Source organism: Fukomys damarensis, unplaced genomic scaffold (assembly GCF_012274545.1).
Source record: "Fukomys damarensis isolate Sample0158 unplaced genomic scaffold, DMR_v1.0_HiC HiC_scaffold_18, whole genome shotgun sequence".
NCBI classification, from domain to species: Eukaryota; Metazoa; Chordata; class Mammalia; order Rodentia; family Bathyergidae; genus Fukomys; species Fukomys damarensis.
The window spans coordinates 46912834-46923346 of record NW_022900930.1 but is presented as its reverse complement, the minus strand read 5'-3'; the positions used below and the strand labels follow the sequence as shown (position 1 = coordinate 46923346).

Here is a 10513-nt window from a genome sequence, read left to right as displayed (position 1 = left end):
GGGCGGGCGTCGCGCGGCGGCCTGGGCAGCGGCTGAGTAACAGGGCTGACAGGTTGGTGTTCTCCCCCTCCTCCTGCTAGTCGTTAACCACACCCCTGCCGCTCTCCTCCCCACTTCCTTAAAGGGTGGGGTGTGCCGTCAGTGTGTGCCTGCCCCAGCCTCTTACCATAAACTCTGAAATAGACGCTGCCGTCAATTCCCCGGGTCGCCCTGCCTCGCCCCTGGATGCCGCTGTTCACAGTGAGGGTTCTGAGGGGCCCTTGGGTCTAGGGAGCCCCATGCTGCCCGACACCTGTGACAGCCACACGTGTGACCGCCTCGGGGACACTTTCTACCCCCGACATTTTGGATCTGTCGCTCCCAGGAGAACAGGAAAGCCACTCCTTTACGTGGTTCCGTTGCATTCTCCCCGTCTAACACGAAGTGGGGCTGGGAAGGAGCCCTCCTCCAGCGCGGGGCGTAAGATGAAGTTAGCAACGTAAAGTGCGGAGGTGCTGAGGCACGGATCCGACCACACAGCGAGGGAAGCACCAGAGGGCCTGATGCAGCCGGTGGCCCTCCCCGACTTCCTGATCCAGAAGCAGACCCACACCTGAGCGATCCCGGGCCTGCTTGGGAACTAAGAGCAAAGGCTGTTTTAAGAAAAGATGCGCTTGTGTGTGCTGCCTCCGTGTGGCTACATGCATGAACTACAAGCTCGTCTCTACCTGACCTAACTGAATAAAGGCAAGTCTTCAGAAGCTTTTGCAATTCTAAAACTCAGCTCTTCGAATCACAGAACTGTAGGGATTTTTAAAAGTAAAACTATCTTGAGAAACTCCTGAGGGTGGCCAATTCTGCCTTCAAGTGTTCTTAGCTTTTGACTCTAAAAGATTGAGGTCATTTATTTCTGTTACTTACCTTTTAATGAGCAAATGTTTTCTCTAGCTCAAAACTTTTGCAATTAGATGTTCCATTCAGATCTAATTACCCCAGATCCAAGCCTACGTCATGCGTCATATGCTGGCAGCTGACCCCTCCCACCTCCCCCTTGAGGGTCTCCAGGCACCAACTGTTAAACTCTGGGAGTCGCCCTTGGCTCTTGTCCTCCCTCAGTGCTCCATGGCCATGCCCTCTCCGGGTCCTGGGAATCCTTCCAAGTGTCTTTCTCATGCATCCCCCCCCATCGTCCCATGCTGGGTCACTATACTTTGTCCCTGGTATGGACGCTGGTGGAAAGGTCTTCCTTACCTGTCTCCCAGCCCTGAGTCATGGTGACTGGAGCTCATGGAAGTGGTCTGAGGGGGATGCACTGTGGGGATGAAATTTGGAGCCACAGGGATGCGTGAGATCATCTAGCACGAGAATCAGAGGAACGGGAGCTTAATGTCAGCGCAGCTCGCTCAGGATTACATCGCCCAATTTTACTGGCCCTTAGTGAGCAACTCACCTTCATTCTCTCCGCTGTCACAGATTTGTTCACCATTTTAAGTGAAGGTGGAAGACTTCGCTATGCCTTTGAACACCACACCCCACAGAAGTGAAGGAAGAGGCGAAATTCAAGTAGAGTAGGCTGGTGAGAAGCAGGAAGTAAACGTCATGGCTGGGAAGGGGAGTTTTGTTTAGAATGACAGCCAGCAGAGTGGGCTTCAGTGCACAGGGCAAGGATCTAGACACGAGGGAAGAGGTAGCATCCCTGAGCCAGTGGATCCCTCCCTGTGCTCGTGCAGCTCACACCCACACCCACAGCTTTACTTTCCTAGGGGCCAGTAACCCATGCTCAACAACAGAAGGACAAGTAGAGTACAGCAAGATATTGGGTGAGGGCATGACTATCTCCCATAACTTCTGCCATAGTATTTTATTATTTCTTTTATAATTATCACTGCTGCTCATCTCTCTCTTTTTTTCTTTTTGAACAGTCTTGCTATGTAGCCTCAGGCTGGCCTTGAACTTACAGCAGTCCTCCTGCCTCAGCCTTGTGAGTGCTGGGATGACAGATATATGCCACCGGGCCCAGCTTCTGCTGTTCATCTCTTGCAGTGACTTATTTATAGATGTAACTTTATCATAGGTATGCGCAGGAAGTTCAGTACTATCTGCAGTTTCAGGAACCCACTGGGAGTCTTGGAACTCATCCCCCTCGGATATCAGGGGACAACGCTCCCTCCTAATCTAGAAGGTAAGAAGAATGAGCACCATTTGCTCTACCTATTTCATGGTGATTGTGAGGCCCAAATTAGGTGGTGGGTGTGAAAATATTATAAAAATGTTCTAGTTACTATTTTTTAGAAGTGATAGGGATTAAACAGGGTAGAATTATGGGAGAGATTACACACATACTTACCATACAGATGTAATTTGCTGAATATCCACTGTATGCCAAGAACTTTCGTCTGGTATTTGGTTAAACTGCAATCATTCCTGAGGTAGGTGGAATTGCTCCTGCAGTATTTTGTAGAAAAGAAGAGGAGGCTTGAAGAATGGAAATAAGTTGTCTACAGCCACCCAAGTACCAAAGAGCAGAGCTGAATCTAAATCACTGATGGAATTTTATTTACATAATGTAAACTTACTGTTAGAATAAACCTCATTTAAAACAATAGTATAGTTATAAATGTTTTGAACCAAAAAAAGGCAAAGAAAAAACTTGTAGGTACAATAACTAAATAATTAAAGTCTTTTGTCACTGAGGGATCTATTTCTAATTTAACCAGGTACTGCTAAGTTTACTAAATGAATCAAAATTGAGTTCAAAATAAATAACTTAAAACCATACCCTGAACTTTGTTTTTTTTGGCGGGGGCGGTTGAGACAGGGTCTCACTATGTAGTCGAGACTGACCTGGAACTCACTATGTAGCCCGGGCTGGTCTTGAACTCAGAGATCCTCCTGCCTCAGCCTCCTGAGTGCTGGAATTACAGGTGTGCACAACCATGCCCGGCTACCATGCCCTGAACTTTAAAAGGACTCTTTAGTATACTCACAAAGGGAACCATTTCTCTTTTTTCTCTCTCAATAATTCAATCTCATTTTAAACTGGTTGAAGGTTGCCCAAAATATGGACTCCATTTCCCAGCGTCCCTTGTGGGTGTGATGGTGTGATTGAGTGCTGAGCTGTGGTTGGTGGGTGGAAGCTAGGCATGTGACCCCAGGATCACACCCTCAGGGAGAGAGCACACTGTCCAGGACTCCCTTCTCTTCTCCTCCACCTGACGGTGGAACCTGCAGCAGTCATCTTGGTCTGTGATGCTGAGAACAGCCATGGAGCACTAGAGATGAAGTCTGGGTCCCTAAGGCCATCCAGTCACTATGCTTACCCTGGGTATGGCCTGGGCCAAGAGAACTGTTACGGGGGGAGAAAGAAACATTTATGTTACTGCATTTGGGGTCCCCTGTTACATTAGCTGAACTACATGTGATAGTTTGATAGGATAAGAAACCTGTATTTAGTCGTTGCCTGGCATTCCTGGCACACAGCTCCTAAAATCTCTGGAATCTCCAGTGATGAGTGTCTTTGGTAGGCTAGTGACATGACAGGTGACTGGGGCTGCTCAATAAACTCTGGATGGGGGCTGTCCTCAGGAAGACTGAGACAGGATAAAAGGCTGGGACTCCGAAAGAGGAGGATGAAGATGACTTGATTACCAATGACCAATGAGACTGGTTAATATGATCAGTGATGTCTGTGAAGTCTCCCTATAAACTCAAAGAGATAAAGTTCACAGCTGAACTTGTGGAGGTACATGGTGGGAGGACACCCTAGAGAGGAGTCAGAGCTGCACGGCCCTCCTCCCACACATGGCCCTGTGCATCTCCTCCACCTGGCTGTTCATCTATGCCCTCTGCAATGCCCTTTATAATAACTGGGCAAATGTAAGTGAAGTATTTCCCTGAGATGTTTCAACTGCTCTGGCAAATTAATGGAACAAGAAGAGGGATTCAGGGAAGCCCTGATTCATGGAAAGCTCTTCAGAAGCACAAGCCACAAGCTAGGACTTGTGACTCTCATCTGAAATGGGGCAGTCTTGAGGGACAGAGCCCCTGAATCTGTAGGCTGTTTCTTTCCAGGCAGGCAGTGTCAGAATTGAATGGTGTTGGAGGACACAAATCTGGTGTCCTGCACCACAGAACTGGTTGTTGGTGGGGAGAAACTTATACACGTAGGGTCAGAAGTGACTGTTGAGTGATGGGAGAGTGGAAAGAAGAAAATGATGTTTTTCTTTTGCCTTCAGAGCATCTTAATATATGACCATTTAGCCTGTTTTCTTCTAGATACACATTAAGACAACCTCAAAGTCTTCATCTAGCAAATGGGATTTACTTACCTTCTAACGTTGTTGGAAGGACTAGAAGTAATAGGTACATAACTACAGCCAGTGCTATGGTTCACAGGTGACAGTTAATGGGGAGTATGGTCTGTTATAACTTATAAAAATGAGTTCCTGAAAAGAAACATACTATTGCTTTAAAATATTTAAAATTTCACCTCATCTGCTTTCAAAAACTGTGGAGGGGAAAGATGAAATGAAAATAGCAAATCGATAATGAATGATAGTCACATTGGGGTTAATTATACTGCTCTCTCTTAAATATTAAATGTATCTGAAAATTTTCCAAAATTTAAATAGATGAACAAGATCTTCCCATAGAGCAATAAGGGGAGGGGCATGGACATCATCCAACATGCATTACCTTGGGAAAAATAAAGATGTATGTGTACCATTCAGATACTGATTTGGGTTCCTAAGAAGGAGGGTGAGGTGGAAAGGTGGAAGTGTATTTTATTTCTGCATTAAAGAACAACAGGCAGAATGTGCCTCAGTGTCACAGAGTCCCTGTGCTCCCTACCACACCGGGCAATGCCTCTGGGCCACCGTAGCTCCCCATTTGGCTACAGAACTGTGGCTGCACAAGAGAGGAGCCTGACCTGTTGTCCTGCTCACCCTGAGTCAACTCTGTAATTTCTGAGACTTTGGTCTTTTTAGCTCTAGATCCCTTACCCCACCTGTGGATGGGCTCATCTGGTCCTGCATACCCACGGGTAAGCGCTGATGCAACCATGTGACCATGGCAACAGTATTGACTCTGACATAGGCATTGCTCTGGGGTCCCAGCCCATGATGTCCTGAGCGCATCAAATAGAAAGCAGAGGCAGATTGCTACAGCACAGGCATTGTTGGTAGTAAGAAGAATCTCCAGAAAGCAATGAGAGGAAGTGCCTAACAAATACAAGAGCCCCTGGAACATAGGCAGCTGTGGCTACTTAGTTGGTAGAGACAAAGAGCCCTACACACTACATTAAATCTTGAAGGAATCATTCCATTAGAGACAGTCATTATGTCTTTTTTGTTAAAACACAAAGAACACTTTATATTGTTCATCCTTTATTTCAGAGGAAAAAGGACACAATATATTTCAGAAAATGTTCTACTCAGAATAATTGCAGTAAATTAATTGGATGCTTAAAAATCAATTTCAGGAATGTAGAAAATCAGCTTCAAGTTTGTTTTATCCAGTTGCCAGGGAGCCTGTCTCTTCCAGAGCATTGCACCTCTCTACACCTTTCATAATAGGCAGCAGAACAATGTGACCTCCCCTAGATCATCTAATCAAGGGCACAGAAGCCCAAATGCTGGCATGGACCCGTAGGGAACATGGGGGAAAGCCGGGTGGGTAGGGACTGAGGCAAACTGGAGAACAAATATCCTTCCTATAGGAAGCAGCCACTGGTCAGATCGGAAGTCTAATGCCATACAGGAAAGTTAGCTTGGTGTAGCCACATCTTTTCAAAAGGAAAGGCACAGCCAGGGATGGTGGTGCATGCCTGTAATGCTGACACTGGAAGCCGAGGCAGGAGAATCCTGGGAGTTCAAGGCTAGCCTGGACTACACAGCGAGGCCCTGTCACAAAAGACGAAAATAAATAAATAGAAGCAAAAATGGACAGTGATTTATCTGAAAAGGAAATCATAAAAATAACTCCCTTTATAAAAGCATTGATATGAACAAAATACTTGGGAATAAACTCAACCAAGAAGGTAAAAGACCGGTACACTGAAAACTGTAAAACATTTCTGAAAGAAATTATAGAAGACACAAATAAATGGAAAGACACTTTGTATTTGTGAATCAGAAGACTTAATATTAAGAGGTCAATACTACCAAGAGCAATCTACAGATTTAATACAATGCTGCCAAAATCCTAGCAGCACTTTATGCAGAAATAGAAAACTCCATCCTAAAAGCCAAATGAAATCTCAAGGGATACCGAATGGCTGAGACAACCTTAAAAAAGAAAAAAGTTGGAGGTCTCACAGTGATCAATTTCAAAACTTATTACAAAGCAACAGTAATCAAAACTGTATGGTGCTGGCATAAAGAGAGATACACAGACCAATGGAATACCATAGAAAGCTCAGAAAGAATCCCTTCTATGTATAGTCATGACTTTCAATGAAGGTGCCAAGACCATATGATGGAGGAAGGATGGTCTCTTCATCAAATGTTACTGTGAAAACTGGATATCCACATGCAGAAGAACTCATGCATTTCCTTTGTACCAATTTAAAAATACAAAGCAAGACAGATCAAAAATCGGAGTATAAAAATATAAAGCTCTTAAAAGAAGGTATAGGGAAAAGGCTTCACGACACTGGCTTTGTTAGTGATTTTGTTGATATGATACCAAACACAAAGGCAATAAAAGTAAAGAAGATAAATTGGACTTCGTCAAATTTAAAAACGTATGGGCATCATTCTCCTTGTCTCCATGGTTAGGTCTCAAGGGCCAAGCTGTCACTGTTCCTCACCAAGAATCAGACTGCAGTGACTTCCTCACCAATTTCCTATTTCTGAAAATGCTACTTCCAACCTTCAACTGTCCTGTTGTTACAATTCTCCTTATTCCCGTATTTTTTGATCTGAAAGCCACTTTGCCTGATAGTAACATACTACACTTTCTTTTGATTAGTATTAGCATGATGTATCTGCTCCAACCCTTTTACTTTCATTTGTATGCTTATATGGAAAGTGGGTTCTTTGAAGGCATTATGTGATTAGCTCTTGCTTTATGCAGTCAATCCCTGCCTTTTATTTGCAGCAGCCACTTTCTAGCTCACTGCTTTCTAAAGAAAGAATAAGGCCATTTCTCCCTGTTTGAATTTGAGTGTTCTCCAAAAGTCCATGTGTTGGAGACTTAAATTCATATGTTACTGTTATTTGAGATGGGGCCTTTGGAAGGTAGTTGGGATTGGATGAGACATCACAGTGGGGCCCCCTAATGACATTAGTGGCTTTGTAAGAAGAGGAAGAGAGACCTGAGCTGGCATGCTTGCTCTGTCTGGCCATTGGATGCGCTCCGCTATGTTATAATGTGGCAAGGAGGCCAGCACCAAGTCAGCACCAAGATCTTAGACTTTTCAGCTTCCAGAACTGTGAGCTAAATACTTGCAAACCTCTATTCTTTAAAGATTACCCAATCTCTGATACTCAGTTACAACAACAGAAAACACACTAAGACATGAAACAGTTCCATTTCTCTCTGCACCTAAAAAAATTTTTTTTGACACAGCACTTTAAAAATGTTCATTCCTTACATACATTTACATGATGATGGCAAGGAGTTTGGAAATCTGGCAGTGTCTGGCTTGGGGTATGTGGTGGGGAATTTAGAGGTAGTAAGAATGTGAGCCTGCCCTCGTCTTATGCTGCCTACATGACCTAATTTGTACTCTATCCTAATCTTGCTTATCTTGGAGGACAAGATTCTTGAAGAGCAGAAGGCCCTGTTTAGGTGGGCTAACCAAAACTGGTTGGATCCAACATGCATGGCTGCCAGAGCGATCACCTGACAGCCTTTAACTGCATGCTAAAGGACAGAGACCAGTACCATGACAGTTGTCAGTTGCCATATGAGGATGAAGAGGGAAAGGGGTGGGGGAGGGAAGTGGGGGAGTGGGCAAGTGTAGGCCCAAAGAGATGGGACCCAAATTCCTGGAAGATCTCTGCCCTTTCCCAGAATGTTCTTCCTCTTTACTAACCTGTCCCTCTCCTTCATTTCCCTTATCCTAGATCTTTGACTTTTCCACCCCCAATGAAACTGACTTGTGAGCTTTTCTCCCAACTTCTCCTACTCTTTGGCCAAGAATAAACCTTTCTTTATTGTTCAACTGGGATTTGGTCGTATCTAATGATCTGCAATTCCAAGAGGGAAAAAGGACCCAGTTTGGGGTCCAAAATGGTACTAAGAGCTTTTACATTAGGCTTTTATAGTAGTTTAGTGTACAAAGGACATGGACTCTATTAAATACCTCTGAATAATGTTTTTTTTCTACTAAAAGAAGCAAGAGTTGTTGACAGATTGATTCTAGTTGCCAAGACTTCTTTTTCCTTATTTTGAGATAAGTCTTAGTCACCCTTTTTCTATTATGTAAAGAATAAGACAGTTTCAGTGCATCTCATCTGGTATAAACTTGAAGCAATTCTTCGTTTAACTTTTTTATTTTATGAAAAAATAAAACAAAATTTCCTATGAGAATAACAAGTTTGTATGTACCCTTATCTTCAAACATGTACCCTTATCTTCAAAGTAGTTACTCAGAATACAAGACATAAACCAAAAAGATTCTTACAAAAAAAGAAACAGATAATAAACAAAACATTTTTAGTAAACTTGAAGCAATTCTTCGTTTAACTTTTTTATTTTATGAAAAAATAAAACAAAATTTCCTATGAGAATAACAAGTTTGTATGTACCCTTATCTTCAAACATGTACCCTTATCTTCAAAGTAGTTACTCAGAATACAAGACATAAACCAAAAAGATTCTTACAAAAAAAGAAACAGATAATAAACAAAACATTTTTAGTGTAATGGGGAAGTATTTGAAACTCTTCCCTACTTCCTATTTGCAGAGGACTGTGATAATGATTATGCCCAAATCAGGCTGTGAAGAATGAACCCCACAATTGGTTTGTTTTCAGAAGTGAGTCCAGCCCAAGCCTACATGCAGAGGTCAGAGTAACTCCCACCCAAATTCAGTTTGCACAACTAAAACCTCCTTACAAGACAATGTTCTAATTAAAACCATATATTTTGTCTATTCTGTTTCTAATTCAAGAATGCTTTGTTTTGTCCTGAGCCTTGTTTACATTAATCTCCATAGAAACCACACTTCACCTTTACCCCAATTGATTGCCAATAAAAGCCGGTGCCTGGGACTAATCAGTGCCTTTGTTGGTTACACCAGCATTGGTTGTCCCGGCACTCAGTTTTCTCTCTTAGGGTATTCTTTTTCTCAGGCCTTCATCACATACTGGGCAGGTAGGTGCTGGAACCTGACTACAGGGGTCTCAGGCACCTAGTTATGTCTCTTCTATTTTGCTTTTTGTGTGTGGGAATATATACATACAGTGGTACCTCGGTTTATGAACTTAGTTCATTGTATGATTTGGGGGAAGACAGCTGCATTTGTGTTTGCATGGGGAAGGTGGCTGTGGTTGTGTTTGTCACCCAATGAGGAGTTTGGGAACATAAGCAAAATTTTGCTGAACACTCCTGGTTGCAAACTGAATTGTTTGCAACCAGAGTGTTTGTGAACCTAGGCATTACTGTAATTTGTGTGTATGTTTCTCATATAAGAGAAATCATGTGATATTGGAGCCAAATTTGTGTCTGACTTATTTCAATTAACATTATGCTCTCAAGTTGCATCCATTTACTTAGGAATGACCCAAGTTTATCTTTCTTTAGTTCTACCATTTTCTTTATAGTGGAGGAAAAGAAATCAGAAGAGTAATACTGTACTAAGCCCTAGGATACACCATGGGCTTGTGCAACAGTTTAGAATAGAACTCTTCCATTTTTTCATAGACTGGAGAACCACACCAGGCGTGGTGGCACATGCCTATAATCACAGCACTTGGGTGGCTGAGGCAGGATTGCCCACAAGTTAGAAGCCAGCCTAGGCTACATGGTGACTTCAAGGCCAGCCTGAACTACATAGTAAGACACACTGTCTCAAAACAAAACAAAACAAAAGGCTGGAAAACCTCATTGGTTTAATGTTAACCTTTGTATAGGAGGTTAAAAAATATATTAATAAGCACTCCATCTTTTTTTCATTTGTGGTCTCATTCAGAATCTATGGTAAAACACCAATAAAACAAAATTGGAGAACAGATAGCAATATAGACCACTTGACCAAACAAATGATACCCATGTAAAAACACAGTGAAAGACAATGAGACCAGAGACAAGATTTTCCATGGAGGTTTCTGTAGTATAGGGTTTATGAGTTCCATCTGTGGCTTTTTTGGATACTGTTTCTAAGATTAATTTTTGAACCAGTAACCATAACCAGAGACCTGACAACTTGTTGGGTGGGTAAATCTAGAATAATGTCTCTCAAACTTTAAGTATATCTTGGAACCACTTGGTGAACATGTGAAAATCTAGGTTCCTGGGCATCTCCCCAAGAGGGGAGTAGATGAAAATGGGCCCAGGAATCTGTTTTTTTTTTTTTTTTTTTTTTA

At 42.8% G+C, this 10513-nt stretch overlaps 1 protein-coding gene across 1 annotated transcript in view; it reads right to left on the bottom strand.

The window, feature by feature from the left end:
* Ptk2b (protein tyrosine kinase 2 beta) overlaps window positions 1-10513 on the bottom strand; it is a 129031-nt gene that overhangs the window by 116687 nt on the left and 1831 nt on the right. Inside the window, exons 2-4 of the mRNA XM_010623523.3 lie at window positions 2327-2424; window positions 1430-1552; window positions 1231-1334 (exon numbers count right to left, since the gene is read on the bottom strand). The gene's annotated coding sequence lies outside the window, so the exon portion shown is untranslated. The remainder of the gene's footprint in view (window positions 1-1230; window positions 1335-1429; window positions 1553-2326; window positions 2425-10513) is intronic.